The sequence below is a fragment of the Hydra vulgaris genome, chromosome 07 (assembly GCF_038396675.1).
Source record: "Hydra vulgaris chromosome 07, alternate assembly HydraT2T_AEP".
Classification (NCBI taxonomy): Eukaryota; Metazoa; Cnidaria; class Hydrozoa; order Anthoathecata; family Hydridae; genus Hydra; species Hydra vulgaris.
The window spans coordinates 7,496,692-7,511,435 of NC_088926.1; the positions used below are offsets into that span (position 1 = coordinate 7,496,692).

Consider the following 14,744-nt stretch of genomic DNA (forward strand, 5'->3'; position numbering starts at 1 on the left):
GACGATACTTTTTTTAAATGTACTAATGTGTCTAATAATTTAATTTCTTAAAAATCCACTTCTAATATTCAGTTTAAACGTTTGAAAAATGAAATATAAAATGAATCTTATATGGAATGATCAACAATATTTCTATTTTATCCAAAACTTCATAGAGAAGATTTTTTTCCTAAAGAATCAACACTTTCGCGCAAAAAGAGCTACCTTAATATTTGTTACTTTGTAAATCGGCAGGCTTAAAAATACATATTTACCTCTTTTTTGAAAAAGTTAATCAAATTTTAATACAAATGTTGATAACCTCTTAAATTATATTTAAATAATGGATTACTAGGCCTATCATAGCTAGATACGTATTCAACTTTTAATTCATTGATTAAATATAGCATAGCTCATGGCCTACTGTTATTTATTATACGGCCTGATTTGTTGCATTTTCCGGAAATAATTGAGGCCGGTTTTTTTACGGCAAATGTTTATTTGATTAAAATGGTCGCGGAATTCCTGAGATTATCATCATGCTATACAATATTTTTCGCTAACTGATTCCCTGTTTCAGTATATTCCAATAACATATGAAATACTGAAATAGGCTTTCAAATAGCTGTGTATCAAAATGCTACTAAAACAAACTTACATATTGCAAAGACTACTTACAACTCTTATCACGAAATAAAAACAAAGGTTTGTAATTTTATATGTATTAAGGATTTGAGAAAAAATCTTTTATTAGCACAAGCTATCGGTTCTTTATCTTTTTTTTAAACTCTTTTACCTGATCTTTTCTTACAGAATCTGTTACAGTTTCTTTTTGTAAATTATTATAAAAAATATTAATGACAATTCGAGATCCATATTTATTTTCCCATTCTTGGTGATTTTCGCATGTAAAATCGACACTGCTATAATAAATCTTAAAAATTTGTTCTGAAAAACTTTTAAAAATTTGTTCTGCAAAACTTTTTGATAAAGAATAACTGCAATGTTTGATTAGAATAGGAGAATTAATATCTAGAATACTAAAAAGATGACAAATAAAATCAGACACGGATTGACTTGGACATATAAGTCCACCTCTGGATAATATTTTCAGATATTCGTTATTAAGAACATCTTGGTCTGTAGAAACCATTTTTTGACCACAAGATAGATATTTAAATCTTTTTTTCAATTTTTTTAGCAATGTAGCCTGCTATGCCATAGCAGGCTACATTGGTAGAATGATTATCTGTAACAATAGCTCTTACTTTAAAACCTGATTGTTGCAATGAGGTAATGCACTCATCAATTTTATTTTTCAACCATGATCATGTTGTGCAAACTTCAGGTGATGATCTCACAACATAAGGAATAGCTTTTTGAAGCCCTACAATCATAAAAACAACAACACCTTTATAAAGCTTACTTTCTGAATCTTCACCAATATATTTCTCACTTTGATATTGGGTTGCTTTTTGCAGATACATTTCATTCACAAGAAACACACAATCACTTGATACACAATGTTTTTGCAACAAAACTGTTATAGCTTTATATGCATTTATATCACTTTATATCATTTATATGCATTTATATCACTTTATATCATTTATATACATTTATATCACTTTGGATTTTTCTAAATAAACTAAAAGATGGTAAAAGTAGTTGTTCTAACAATAACTTATAAGACTGTGCTGAAGTGTGACGTAAAATTAGTGCATAATGTATAAGGGATGCAGAATATGGAGGTCTACCTTGAGGAGAATAGTATCTAATTTCATTTAACTCTGTCAAAATTGAATTCATATCATTGGCTTTATTTCTAATATAGACAGGAAAATTCTAACATACTACAGTTTGTTAATTTGCAGTTATGACCACTACGCAACCATTCAGATAAAGAAATATGAAAGCCTTTATATGACAATGAAACATAAAGATCTTTATTTACAGTTATTGACTCAAAAACAGTTGGTATGCCAGATTTTTCATCAAAATATAATTTATAATAAACCACACTATCGTGAATTTTTTTAAATGTAAAGCCTGGTAGAGAATGTTATTCTGTCAAAGAATCAAGATTAATTATTTTATCAACACTTTGAAAACATTCAAACTCATCTTTTCCTAAATATCTTAAAGTTGGTTCTTTTTCGGGGCAACTTTGGAACACTTAGAGCCGACGATCCACTTATTTCATTGGTTTAAAAAGTTTGAACTGGAAGAAGATTCCATTTCAAGGTGCATCTTTTTCCGTAATTAATAAATTTGTCATCAAAATGATTCACACAAAGAGCTGAATGTTTTGATGGAACCCAATCTTTTCTATTAACAAAGTATATCCATCGTTCTCGCAAATCAAATTCTTCAGGAAAATGAAATGTTGACTTTTTTGGACCATTAGAGTAACCAGTTTTACAGTTTGTAACAACACATTTATTAACCATTTTATTACTAAAACAAATCAAAAAAATGTAACAGTTACTTTTAAATATAAAGTTCACTTACATTTATTATTGGGATTATCTCCATTTAAATAACATCGCATAAAAAAGCAGTTCGACTATATACAGTAATAATATTAGACTGTCTGTGTGTCTTTTTCGTTATTCCACTCTCTAATGGAATATAATGAAACAGGCAATCAGTCAGAATACATTCACATATTAATCAGTTCAGAATACATTACATATTAAATGACTATTAAAGCATAAACCAATGCATGCAAGCAAATATTTATATTGTAATTCTTACAATATTATAATTCAATATTTTATTCAACACCTTTGTATAATATTCACTGGTTAATATATTGTTATTGTTGTTGTTGTTAAAACCTTTCATACATAATTCAAAATTTAAAAATAAGCCGTAAAAGAACTGGCCTCTTAATTTTTTACGGAAAATGCAACAAATCAGGCCGTATAATAACAGTAGGCCATGCATAGCTATTAGGGTGATTCATATTTGACGAACTTTTGAAAATCAAGTTGGTCCTACCTGGAATGGTTGACCAATAATATAAAAATAATTTTAAGCCCAAAAATTTTAATGTCACGTGACTTTAGAGGTCCCGCCAGTCAAATTTGTGTATAAAAACATATCAAACTTCAGGGGTCTGGCGGGGACCTTTAAAATCAACACGGAAAGCCAACTTTTATTCTATTTGGTATATTTTAGACTACTTATTTATAATAGGGTAGGACCAAAAAGAAATATGGTGGTATTTATTCCACATGATGCGGAGAAAGTGGCAAAAAAACGGTTTTTTTACATAAAATGACGCATTACTATGTATAACTGACGCTGGTTTATTCATCAATTTAGGCCAAATTTTGAAAATTAGTATTAGATCTAAGCATTAATAATGTTTATATAGAAGGGGCGTGTCAATAGCTACCCGCCCCCTCACCCTATTATTGGAGATTTACACCCCCTCTATCCCTTCTTTGTTAGAAGGGCGGGGGGGGGGTGCGAAGTTATTTAAATTTTATTATAAATCATAATATTTAAAATTACTTTATTTTCTTTAGCAAAAAAAAAACATAATTTGGCAATATAAATATTAAAATCATGACATGTAAATATAATATAATATATTGCAATGCATAAATATAGTATATAAATCATGTTATTTTTTTCTCTGCTTTCCTATTGCTTCATACGCTAGCTTCAACTGTTCCTTGGTTTCTGACCCACGGAAGTGATCTCGTCTTTGCTGCACAGCTAGTTTAAGTTGTTGACGATCAACCTTATTGTGAACATTGTTCACAAACTCTGATACAAGTTTTACAGCCCTTTCAGAACAATCGTTAACTACTTCAAGTTTATTTACAAAATTGGAGAATGTTTTGAACTGGTCAACATAGCACCACATAGGAGCAGGACAGTTTAACCAAAGTTTGTCCTCCATTCTTGTCAGGTTTAATAAACTGAAGATAAACCAAGAGTTCTCTCCAATGAATGGAGCAAGTCCTGGTGGCACTTCTTGTTTAAATTTTAACTCGTTTATCAAGTTTGACTTCTCTGAATGCTGAAAATAATCAGGAACTGGTTTGGAGAGTAATGTTTTTGCAATGTTTTCTTTCTCCACATCAGGAAGGGTAGGGTCTAGGAGAGCAAGTGGAACCAAAGTTTTATCTAAGTACCAGGTGTGTTTCTTCATTGACATCATTGTACTTTCAATTCCGTTTAGAACTCTCTTGGAATCAGTGTCGCGTTTCTCTACATATTCTTTGTACTGCACCATTTGCCAATAGGCTTTTACATCCTGAAATGGTGCCGCTGAGGGCAATGAGGTTCTCAGAAACCAGACAGAATAGAAAATCGAGATAAGTTCTGCCATTGTCTTCAACTCTTTATTTTGGGCAGCAGTCAAATCATAGGGCAGATGTTTACTCAATATCTGAATCTTCAAGTAGTAAATGGCTTTCGACATGAACCTAGCATGAGAAACACAGCCTGGAGCTCGAACTTTGAAAAATATTTTAGGATACAGATACATCAGGGAAAGTTCCAATAACTCCCTATAATCCCCTCTTGGAAATATGTCATTGTTTAATGGATCTTTGCAAAACTGGATAGTTTTCTCAATCTGGGTTGCCAAGAAAGTATTGCTGATGGAATTGATATCAAACCTTATTAAATTGGAAGAATCGACAGTTTCCTTGATGTCATTCCAGTTTGTCTGAAACCGTTTGAAAATTAAATTTTCTGGAGCTGCTGTTTTGCCTGAGGTAATCTGCTCCCAAAAATGTTTGAGATGAAGTTCATATATATGCCTTCTGCAGGCAAGCTCTAATAAAATACATTCCTGTCTTTGACTGAACCTAATATTGGTTCCTGAATGTCTTCCAGTATTTGTGGCAGTTGTGTTAAAACATAGTCCCTTCTCACAGTCACGTATTCCATAATCTTCCAGTACATTATACAAAGCTTCATACTGAGCAGCTCCAGTCCCATGCTCCATTGCTGGAATTCCAAGAAGCTTAATGTCTCCATCAATATTAGCTGAAACAGCAAACCTGTCTCTTTTTTCTTTTTCCCATTTGTAATATCTTCAATAATTTTGCCATCAAAGTGCGCTATTATAGGGAAAATTGCTTTCTCAGCAGCTTTTTTAACCTCTATTTTGAGCTTTGCAGCATTTTGCTGGATGGTTTTCTTTTGTGCCCGCCAAATAGTAGATTGAGACAGTAAAAATTCTTCAACATTTCCACCTGAACTAACAACCAAATCTGTACACACATGCAGCAAATCTCTGGAGGAAATATTTTTGGAAACTGAAGTCATGGCAATATCTTTTACAAAATCCTTAGCTAACTGTGGCGTGTCATTACTTGGACCTGGCTGATCGAAATCAAACGAACAATCTGAGTCTATGCTGGTATTTATATCACTGGTTTCTGAGGAAAACTGAAGCTCTGTAGTAAAATCATCTCTCTGAGAAAACTGTTCAACACTGTGTACTAACTGTGGATGTTTTAATCTTCTCTGTTCTCTCTTAATTATCCGGTTATAAAGTTTGTCTTTTTTACCAAGAGTCATTTGGCGACTGGTCTTTTGATCTCTCAAAAATTTTATATCGGAACAATACGATTCCTTATTAAGACTAGTCTTCTTTAGAATATCTTGTATATTTGGTTTAGCAATCCAGAAAACCTTCTTTCTTTTTTCTTTGAAATCTTGTCTAGCTTCTCCTGCTTCTTTTGAGTTCTTACACTTACTTTTCTTTAAATTCTCCCAGCTGTTGATCAGATCAGCGATATGCTTCCTATAATAATATATATAACAGGTTTAGAAAATATTATATTATTCAAGTTTTGTGTAGTGTTTATGGTAACCTGTCCGTTTAATTTGAACTAAGTTTTGTTTGGCCTACCTTATAAATGGGTCAGTGAGTATCCCATCCTTGTATCCTCCGTCTATCCATGGTTTCTTAACTGCGAACATAATGCAGTTTTCAGGACAGCTACCAAGACCAAGACACTTTGCTGTTTGACGACCAATGGTCCAAGCAATCAGCTTTTTTGTTGGAGTTATTTTGTCTCCAGATCTTCTAAACTGAAAGTAGAGAATAATGTCTGTATTTGTTGAAAACATCATTTCTGAAAAATTTTCTTTAAGACCCTCTTCTTCAAAAAGATATGCCCTTGTTTTAAGTCTTGTCGATCTTGGCATCTTAGTTTCTAAACAGTAATTTGATTTATAAAAACAATTGATATTCATTCTTTGTTTAAGTCACATGTATTTTACAATAATAATTTTGTATATAACCGCAGATAGTATACCTTTTATTTTTTGTGTGTTATAGATAAATGTGTGTGTACACAGAATGTAAAATTACGACAATATGTCTTCCGCAAGTACGACAATATGATACAAATACGAATATGAATAAATATTCCAAAATAAGAATCAAAATGTAATCATAATTTAATGTTTATATTGTCTTTTTTTGCTAAAGAAAATAAAGTAATTTTAAATATTATGATTTATAATAAAATTTAAATAACTTCGCCCCCCCCCGCCCTTCTAACAAAGAAGGGATAGAGGGGGTATAAATCTCCAATAATAGGGTGAGGGGGCGGGTAGCTATTGACACGCCCCTTCTATATAAACATTATTAATGCTTAGATCTAATATTAATTTTCAAAATTTGGGCTAAATATGATGAATAAACCAGCGTCAGTTATACATAGTAATGCGTCATTTTATGTAAAAAAACCGTTTTTTCGCCACTTTCTCCGCATCATGTGGAATAAATACCACCGTATTTCTTTTTGGTCCTACCCTATTATAAATAAGTAGTCTAAAATATACCATATAGAATAAAAGTTGGCTTTCCGTGTTGATTTTAAAGGTCCCCGCCAGACCCCTGAAGTTTGGTATGTTTTTATACACAAATTTGACTGGCGGGACCTCTAAAGTCACGTGACATTAAAATTTTTGGGCTTAAAATTATTTTTATATTATTGGTCAACCATTCCAGGTAGGACCAACTTGATTTTCAAAAGTTCGTCAAATATGAATCACCCTAATAGCTATACTAATAATAACTGTAACTTCATGATCAGCATTAATTCTTTTTGGTTTTTAAGTAACTTAAAATATTTTTTGCGTTTGACATTCAACTAAATTTAACAAGGTAAATAAAAATTATTTTTTATTTATATTTGTTTTGAAACTTAGGAAAACAATCATTAACATTTAACATTAAACAAGCCCAGCATGAACATAAAGAAGCAAGACCGGAAGAGTTTCGGGCGTAGTTGCATTGGTCGTAAAGGAATCAGGGACCTCATAATGCAATATCTTTTTTTAAATAATAATAGAAAATATATACTAATTGCAGGGAAATAACAGTTTTAGCGATTTTCAATTAGTAATTGCACAGGGTACCAAACAGACCAGCACTACCTCTATACAGAAGTAAAAAACAAGACTTGTTTTGATAAAAGAAATCATGCGTGAAGATTAAAAACATGAAGAATGTTTCAAGTATAAACAGCCGAACAAATGTTAGCAAAAACAAGTAATATTTAATGAGATGTTTTATCTGACGGAGTAAATGTCGGTACCTTTGATGTAAAAAAGTAACTAAAAAGTAAGTTTATAATACTTTATAAATTTTAAAACATAATATCATAAAATTAATAATTATCAATTAAGAAAAATATTTATAATATTAATGCGTGACCAATAATTTAAGCAAAAATATTCAATAAGCAAAGCTTATTGAATATCCTTATCAAAATCAGTATCAAAAGTTTAATAAAAATACAGTCCACTACTCACAAATTTGAGAAGAGAAATTTAGAGCACAAAACTAGAAGCCGAATCCAAAAGTCTATTATTGCAATCAGACTTTAATACAACAAACTTAAAATATCATTTTAAAAAGAAAATATATATTATAAAAAAAAAGATAAATTTTGTAAAATTTCTGAACACATGTATGTGCATATATATGAATGTAAGTACACAAAAAATGGCGATTATTTTAAATTGTTAGAAAGATATTATATCTTTAAATTCGTTTTAAAACATTTTATTATTTGTATACATTTATAACAATTTTTTGCTTCCCGTATATAAAGACGACTATGTCGAGAGCTCGGTAAGATAATCTGCGTCTTCTTGTTCCAGTCTAAAATTGTATATGTAATTTATGTGTAAAATAGTTTATATGTAAAATTGCAAATATGATAATATGGGGATAAGAAAGTTGCAAATTTTATCAGAAATACTCTGGAAAAGCTGCAATGTTTTGAAAAATTAAAATGTTTAGAAATGCGGACTAATGAATGCTTCAACACATAAACAACATCTTTAAAATTTCTTACAATTTGAGTCCATTAGAATAAAAATAATAACGTACTTGTTAAATTCTTAATGTCCTATTCCCCAAAATACATTCAATAACAAGCTCAAATTTTTTAAATTTTTTATTTATTTTTTGTTATGTTGTTTTTCTATAGTTAGATTACGATACAAAAACTTAAAACTTTGTAAATTAAAAAAGTTAAATTTGTGCATACGAATAAACTCACAATATTAACATTACCCGGTATTTGGGTAAATGTTAATATTGTAAAAAGGATAGAAAAGTTCCATCTGATCAAAGAAAAGTAAAAAAATGAATATCGGTAACGTTGATAATAAAAAAAAAATACACCAGAAAAAAAACAAATATTGAAGTTCTTAAATTGTTTTTTAATGGTTACTTAAATGCTATCATTAAAGAAGTTAAAAGTAAAGATGATTACTTTACTACAAGTTTGCCTAAGTTATTATCATTATAAACTGATAACTTAAGCTCTTAATTTATCTTGAACTCTCGAATGAAAGCTTCACAATCAACAGTAGTTAGCAAACGTGATTAATGGAGAATATCTACTCAACATAGGGGAGAGGGGGTAGCATTGGTACGTTTTAACAAGAAATTGAAAAGTTCTTCTTCTTTTTCTTTCGGCATTTCCCGTTTAGGGGTCGCCACAGTGGATCAAACTCCTCCATCTAGCCCTGTCATGAATGTCCTCCGCTGACACACCATCCACTCTCATATCCTCCACCACTGCATCTATAAACCTCCTCTTAGGTCTACCTCTCCTCCTCTTACCTAAAAGTTGCATCCCCAAAACCTTCCTGCCAATATAGTTCTCCTGTCTCCTCTGTACATATCCAAACCATCTCAATCTTGATTCTCTAACTTTATCTCCAAAACATGCTACATGTGCTGATCCTCTAATAAACTCATTTCTGATCCTATCCTTCTTCGTCACTCCAAATGAGAATCTTAACATCTTCATCTCAGACACCTCCATCTCCCTCACTTGTCTCTTTGTCAGTGCCACTGTCTCCAGTCAATACAACATAGCAGGTCTCACTACTGTCCTATAGATCTTACCCTTCATTCTAGCCGACACCCTTCTATCACAGATCACACCCGACATTTTGTGCCATCCACACCACCCTCTTGCACTCTCTTCTTTTTACTTTTTTACTTTTCAATTTCTTATTGTAAATGATGCGGATCAACAATAAGAAATTGAAAAGTAAAAAATAAAAAATTAATAAAAAATTGGAAACTAATATTTTTTGCTATTTTTCCAATGTGTTAGCAACAGTTAAATATAATTTATGTTAACAAAAATTATTGTACTTAACAAAGAAGAAAAGAAAAATGTCATACTAAATATCTAATAAAAAATACAAAATAAATAATTCAATATAACAAAAAGTTAATGAAAAAAATACTACTTAAATTTAATTTAATTAAATAAATTAATAACCTACAGTGGGTGGCCATTGAAATAGGGCCATCACGTTTTTTGTTATATTGTCAGCATTAATTCACCTTTCAAACGTAAAATTCACAATTTTTCATAATTATTTACGACATTATTACAAATTATTGTGTAGGCAACACTATGTTGTTGATAGCAACACTGTATATTGCATGTTTTGACAAGTAAAACCGTGAAATTGTGTTCAGTTACCATTTGTAGAGTGCCGAAGCTTGTTGTGTGTGTGTTAAGGATCTTTTTTCAAACGTTATTTTTAACCGACTATTTTTCAAAATTTTAATTTCTTAAGTGTTTTATTAAGCGAAAGACTTCTTTGAAAGTAGTTTTTCCAAAAATATACATTATTTCAACTTTTTAAATTTTCTTTTACATATTTTTGTAATGTGTTTATTTGTCTTTTAAATTTTTTAAAGTTTCTGACAATGGGTAAAAAAAAAGATGTGAATGTTTGTAAAAAAAATAAAGTAATGTCACTTTTAAGCAACACTGACTATTCTCAACGAGAAATTTCAAGAAGAATTAGCGTTTCTAGGCAGACTGTGCAAAGAATAGCATCAAAAATAAAAAATGGCGAAAACCCTATATCCACACTCCGTAAAAACTGTAAAAGAAAACGCCTTACAACGCCAAGGTCTGAGAGAATTATCAAGAATATTTGCTTGGAGAATAGAAAGAAACCCAGAAAAATAATCACAACATTGATTAAAGATGCTGGAATTAATATTAGTGATCGCACAGTCAGGAGACGCTTAGATGAGTTAGGCTTTAAGTGTTACCGTCCTGCGAAAAAACCAAAATTAACGCCTGAAATGAAGGATAAAAGACTGAAATGGACTATTAAAAACACCGCAATATGACAACAGATGATTGGAGAAAGGTATTTATTTCTTAAACATGTCATTTTCTGCTTTGTTTTTCGATTTTCTTTAGATTAATGAAAGACTAACATTTTTTGAAACATTTGTTTTCAGGTGTGCTTTTCTGATGAATCCACGTTTCAGATCTTGGACGACAAAGCCTCATTCGTGCGACGAAGGGTGGATGAAAAATTTAATCCAGACTGCATTATCGAGACAGTAAAACATCCATTGTCAATTATGGTGTGGTCCGTTAAATGTTGTAAAGGTACGGGAAGGCTTTACATAGTCCAAGGGACAATGAGGCAGGACCAATACAAAGAAGTTTTGGATCAAAAGCTCATTCCTCAAGTCTCGGAATGGTTTCCAGATAGCAAATTTATATTTATGCAAAATTCTGCCCCATGCCATACGGCAAAATCCATTAAAAAGTTTCTCGGAGAGAAAAAAATTCCACTGCTGGATTGGCCAGAAAATTCCCCGGATCTTAATCCTATAGAAAACCTGTGGAAGCTATTGAAACGGGAGGTTTCTTCAAAAGAACTGGTGGGTAAAACCCAGCTTATTGAAAAACTAATTGAAGGTTGGCATCGAAACCCTCACATAAAAGAATTGGCACAGAAATGCATTGACAGCATGCCACGGAGAGTAGAAGCTTTTATAGAGCAAAGGGTGGATTTACAAAATATTGATAACATTACAATTTTTATATATAAAAAAAAAATTCGTTTGTTTTTATATCTATATTTGATAATAAACAACTATTCTTTAAATTTTTAATTATTTTTTACCATAAACCTTTATTTTTCTTTACATTTTGGATAAAATTTCACAAAAATGTGTAGAAAACTTAACGGCCCTATTTCAATAGCCACCCACTGTACATATTTACAACGTGTAATAAAGTAAAATATTACCGTAGTGAACCAAGTATATATGTAATTTACAGATAATTAACAGATATCAAAAATTCCGTACCAAATTTCAATGTACCAATCCTCACCCTTTACCAGTGAGTGCCTCAGCGTGAATTATTTATAAATGTAATAAAAATCTGTTCAAGTTTTAATTTTTTCTTGGCAAATTTAGGTTTAATCTTAAATTTAAGTTAATTAAAACATCAATAAACGCTCAAGAAAGTATTCACCATTCTCTGTAGAATCTGAAATAAATCAACATAATGGCAAAATGAACAACAGGTAAATTTACAAGTAACAAAATCTTTAAACCTAATTATATTTTCTGTGGAAGATGTGGTTATAGAAAACATTTGAAATCAACATTTAAATTTTGAAATTTGTTTAAAACGGCTGAACATTTGCTGTGTACCAATACTCACTCTGTATCAATAAATCCCTTCTCCCCTAGTTATTAGTGACAAATCAGTAAAAATTAAATCGAAATTTTTTGATAAAAATCTCGATTTTGACAATCTATAATTTAAGTTTTTTAATAAAATGAAAAAACAAAAGTTTATTTTTGTGTAATACAACTTCTTCTGTTTGTGTTTCAAAAAAATAATTTAAAGTTTTTTCTTTTTCGTACAGAATTCAAGACTAAAGTCTCTCATTGACCATCTTTAGGATTTTGATCAGTCGGTTTGCTTCAAATTATTGTGAATAAAATTGAAAAAACGTCCTTTATTTCGACATGATTATAGATCACTTTTCTCTGAAAGATAGGTAGTTTATCTATTAAAAACGATTAAAAAAAAAAAAATCACTTTTTTGCAATTGTTTTTACCATGGGTCCACCTTAAGTTACTAGAACCACCCGCATCCTCTGTATTTTCGAAAGATTTGTTTTCATTATTTATGAGAAAAAGCGATCAAGGTTAGAAATGTTAATTTCTCCACTTACCACAGGTAAAGGAAATAAAAATGAGCGACAAACTGATATATTTATTGCGCATATATAATTTTAGTAGTATTTTAATAATAATAATAACAAAATTGAATAGAAACCATCAACATTAGATTATTTAAAAATATAACATTTCCTAGATTTCTTTCAATTTTCAAATGACATTAACATGAAATATCCGGTGTATAAAAAAATATTTGACTCGGATATCCGGTCGGATAGCTTATCCGGAACACCCCTAGAACTTTATAATGAGTAGCGAAAGAGGAGCGGGGGAATTCAATGTTTCCTGGAAACCCCGATGTTGTCGGCGCTGTGTTATGAATATTGTCCCTCTCTATTTTTCTGAATATAAACAATAACTTAAATATCTTAGAATACAAAATAAAGCAATAAGATAATAAAAAGCAATAAAATACAAAACAAAGTAATAAGAATTATATTAAAATGTAACTAAAATGTTGAACAGAAGTGTAAAAATAGAATAATTATTAATAACATCAAAATCAAATATTTTAGACATTATTTTAAAAAAGTTGTAAGTTATATCCGCATAACACTACATAAGCTAGTTATTTTCATAGAAGTAGCCAATCTAATAGAGCAGGGCAGTTATTGTTCGTATGTGGTTTAAAACAATATCATTAAATCAAAATTTCATTCAAAAAAAGACTTCTTCTAACATTAAAGGAAACTTAACTAAGAAAATAGTGTACATTTGTTTTTAATCTCTTATAAAATTTACTAAATAAATATATTAAAGTAACTAAAGCTATCAAAGAAAAAGTGCTACCTCTTATTTGGGATATGATAAAAGTTTAGAAAACCATTCCGAAGTTAAAAGAACTTTGCAAAAGCGTAATACAAAATTGCTTGATAAATGGCTAATACAAGTTTGTCAGGTTAGTTAATAAAATGAATGAAAGTTATATTTGTGACTAAATGTTCAATTACCTTTATTTGTACCAAAATAAATTTTTTTTTTGTTTTGTTATATTTTTTTTTACCAATATTCTAAAAAGAAAGAACTGTATTTTAATAAACCTTTGTAAATTTAAAAGAAATTTTTTTAAGACAGTTTGTTTTAGACAGTTTATTTTATACAGATATTTATTTGTTATTTGTCAATTTTTTAATGCCTCTGCTACATGAGACATGAGAGTGTCATAATTAAACTAAAGGCATAATAAACTTTATATTAACTTTTTTTATCAAAAAAAGTTGATATAAAGTTATCTAAACTTATAAAGGTATATAAATATATAAACTTAAGATTAAAGTTATAAATAAATATTTAACAAGTTCATCTTTATAACGCAAACATTAAACACAATTTGAAAAAAGAGTCACAGGTTTTTACTTCTAAATTCATACCATAAAAGCCAGGTATGCACTTTAAGTATCTTAGTACCAGAATAAAATAATAATAAATTTGAAAATGAAAAATTTCAACTGCTACTCATGGTAAACTATTGATTATTGTTGTTGGGACTACAGTTAAAAAAGGTGACCATGCTAGTCTTAATCAAGTGTCTTTCAGAACAATCATAAAACCGATAAATTGCTTACAACTATTCCAGTGTCAAACTAAAAAATGTGTTCAATATTTATAGTCTTGATTTCAAAGAAGCATTGAAGTAGGTAAAATTATTAATTTACTTAAATATTAGAATGTTATATATCATTTAAAAATGCTTCAATACAGTATTTTTTTAAGGTAAAAAAAATTATCAAAATAGTACAATTTTGCAAGATGTTATGATGTTTTAAGTTACAATTTTTTGATATATAGATTTGTTGAAGAAATTGTAGCCAAATTAAATTTCTTAACTGAAATTACTATATTTTTGTTAACTCTTATCTAAATTTAGTAATAAAAGATACATGCAAGAGGGATCTAAAAATTTTTATCTGTCTATCTGGAGACTGAAGAGAAAATCATATAGCCATCTATACTCTAAATAAATAGGAAATATTCATAAATAATTTTTCTTTTAATTAAATAATAATAAAATTTTTTACTATGCCAGAAGTAAATGTAATTTGCTTCCAGATCATTAATAAATATGAGAAGTTTATGTTCTGTAATTAAAGTGAGTAAACACACTCGTATTTACAAAGAATTCATTTCTACAAATATTGTATGCTTTTATTATTCTATTTTTTTTATTATCTTAAAGTCAATCTAGGATAAAAAAATAATTATTACATTTTAATTTTTTAAAACAAACAA

General features: G+C 29.7%; 1 protein-coding gene across 4 annotated transcripts in view; it reads left to right on the forward strand.

Moving 5' to 3' along the window:
- LOC100202575 (uncharacterized) overlaps positions 1–14,744 on the forward strand; it is a 44,024-nt gene that overhangs the window by 14,192 nt on the left and 15,088 nt on the right. The window contains exons 1-2 of one of the 4 annotated variants that reach the window (XM_065800938.1): positions 7,489–7,588; positions 13,329–13,413. The exons of 1 other annotated variant lie outside the window; for it this stretch is intronic. The gene's annotated coding sequence lies outside the window, so the exon portion shown is untranslated. Of the gene's footprint in view, positions 1–7,468; positions 7,589–12,780; positions 13,414–14,744 lie in introns of those variants that run through there. 2 more of the 4 variants (XM_065800936.1, XM_065800937.1) reach the window with 2 other exon arrangements.